Source organism: Corylus avellana, unplaced genomic scaffold (genome assembly GCF_965113065.1).
Source record: "Corylus avellana unplaced genomic scaffold, dhCorAvel1.hap1.2 HAP1_SCAFFOLD_266, whole genome shotgun sequence".
Classification (NCBI taxonomy): domain Eukaryota; kingdom Viridiplantae; phylum Streptophyta; class Magnoliopsida; order Fagales; family Betulaceae; genus Corylus; species Corylus avellana.
The window spans coordinates 5,001-7,500 of NW_028290638.1; the positions used below are offsets into that span (position 1 = coordinate 5,001).

At 34.4% G+C, this 2,500-nt stretch overlaps 1 non-coding gene across 1 annotated transcript; it reads right to left on the minus strand.

Moving 5' to 3' along the window:
* TRNAS-GGA (transfer RNA serine (anticodon GGA)) lies at positions 1–87 on the minus strand. Its single transcript has one exon. It is a non-coding gene; the product is annotated as a tRNA-Ser (tRNA).
* Between the last annotated feature and the right edge of the window lie 2,413 nt (positions 88–2,500).

The following is a 2,500-nucleotide window of genomic DNA, read 5'->3' on the forward strand; positions in this document are numbered from 1 at the left end:
CGGAAAGAGAGGGATTCGAACCCTCGGTAAACAAAAGCCTACATAGCAGTTCCAATGCTACGCCTTGAACCACTCGGCCATCTCTCCTACATAATGATTATGGCCCAGAAACCGAGTGAATAGTGAGTCATTCATATTAGATTTTTTGATAGGTACGTACAGTCAATTCTAACTATAAAAAAATATAGAAAACTTTTCATCAAAGAAAAACCCTTCCTTCAAGGGGGGGATAAAAATAATTTTTTTTTGTGAAAAACTGTTAAAAAAAGATATATATCTATTCATTTCATTCTTGCGAAGACGGCGCTCCCATCTTTTTCCAATAGTTATTCTTTTTACTTACAATATTTATACCAAATTAAATCAATGAATTAGAACGAATCAATTGATCTATTTTTTTTTTTATTTTTATGTTATTTCGTACTGTACAATTTCTTTGTTTGTGGGATCATTTTCCCACAAGAGGTAAGTAAAAGAAATTATAGAATGGATTGCTACCTATGCCCAGATCTCGGATAAATGGAAATTTTATTGATAAGACCTTTTCAATTGTAGCCAATATCTTATTACGAATAATTCCGACAACTTCAGGAGAAAAAGAGGCATTCACCTATTACAGAGATGGTGCGATTTGATGTTTTTTTCTTTACCGATTTCAGTCTTCGGAGAAAGATACATTATTTGGGAGAGAAATAAAAAGATTATTGAAATAAATCTACGCTTATTGTGAAGGTGAAGTTTGTAAATAAAACAATTCCTTCTGTCGTGTATCCCCGATTAATGCAGCCTCAGATGCTTCAATTTTAGATTCTAGTATTGAGCGAAAGGTTACACCTATGGGTTAGGTCAACCCTACTTCACTAGTACCAATAGGCAGCATAGGGAAAGAAGCACTACGCCTAGGAATCAACAATACGAAAACTTTGTTATAAATTATACCTTTTCTTTATCGGAATCGGGATTAACAAGAATGGTTGGTACAACAAATATCCATCTCGTTCGTATTTTGGATACCCGTATAACCATCGAAGACTGTTGAAGTGACTAATTCCCGGAAATTAAGGGGTGTTAAGAACAAAGAAATTGTTAGAGTTATCATTTTTATTTAGTACCAAGATACTTGATGTTAAGAAAAGATCTTTTACAGGAAGGTTGGTTAGAGATTTCTTGTAAAAACACTAGCCCCGTTCGGTTCATAATGAAATTATTTCAATCTTTTTTGATGATTCCATGTATTATTCTCATTATGCACATAAAAAGGGAGGAGCCGTATGAGATGAAAATCTCACGTACGGTTCTGGAACGGAGATTCTTTGAATCGAAGACGACCGCAACGGATGTCGGCTCAATCCGAAGGAAATTATGCGGAAGCTTTACAGAATTATTATGAAGCTATGCGACTAGAAATTGATCCCTATGATAGAAGTTATATACTCTATAACATAGGTCTTATCCACACAAGGAACGGAGAACATACGAAAGCTTTGGAATATTATTTTAGGGCACTAGAACGAAACCCGTTCTTACCACAAGCTTTAAATAATATGGCCGTGATCTGTCATTACGTGCGACTATCTCCACTATAGAAAGAAAAAAAGGAAAGAAAGAGCAAATCCGCTAATAAATACTAGAAAATAGGCTTTCTACATATCATATCTATCGTGTCCAAAACAACGATTTTTATCAGCTGTAGCAAAGAAAAAGAAAGAAACTTCATAGAAGTCCAAATAGGAAGAAATAGGTATGCCTAGATCCTTTAGTCTATGGATAAAGAAAGGATCTAATTGATAGAAAGAATAAGCACCGTAAAGATCAATTAGTGAGGTTTTGGGCCGATACAATAAGAACTGCTTACTTATGTCACGATATGAGATAAAAGTTAGGAATCAACTTATGTAATAGAGTCGATCCCCTAAGGTATTGAGCAGCGGTGTAGAATCAGATCCCAAAGATAGTAAGTCTTTTCTTTCTTATGAAAGAAAGTCTTTTTCAAAGATTCTATAGAAATTTATATATGAAACCGAGATAGTTACCTTTTAGAAAATTCTAATGATAGTGAAAATGCCTATGCTTTATTCTTCTGAAGGTGGGAAAAAAGATAAAACTAAAACTGATTAAATTATTAATCAAAATTAAAGTTTGAAACTCATGCAATTAATCTCTTTTGGTTAACTCGAGAAAAAAAATGAGATAGATCTATGAGAAATCTCATTCAATTATTCAATTATATAATTATATATTATGGTAGATTAAAAAATGGGACACCAAAAGAATTGACTGCTGAGCCGTATGAGTAGGAAACTCTCAAGTACGGTTCTAAGGGAAGGAATTTAACTGCCTATTCCGACCGGGGAGAACAGGCCATTCGACAGGGAGATTCTGAAATTGCAGAGGCTTGGTTCGATCAAGCCGCTGAGTATTGGAAACAAGCTATAGCGCTTACTCCAGGTAATTATATTGAAGCACAGAATTGGTTGAAGATCACAAGGCGTTTCGAATA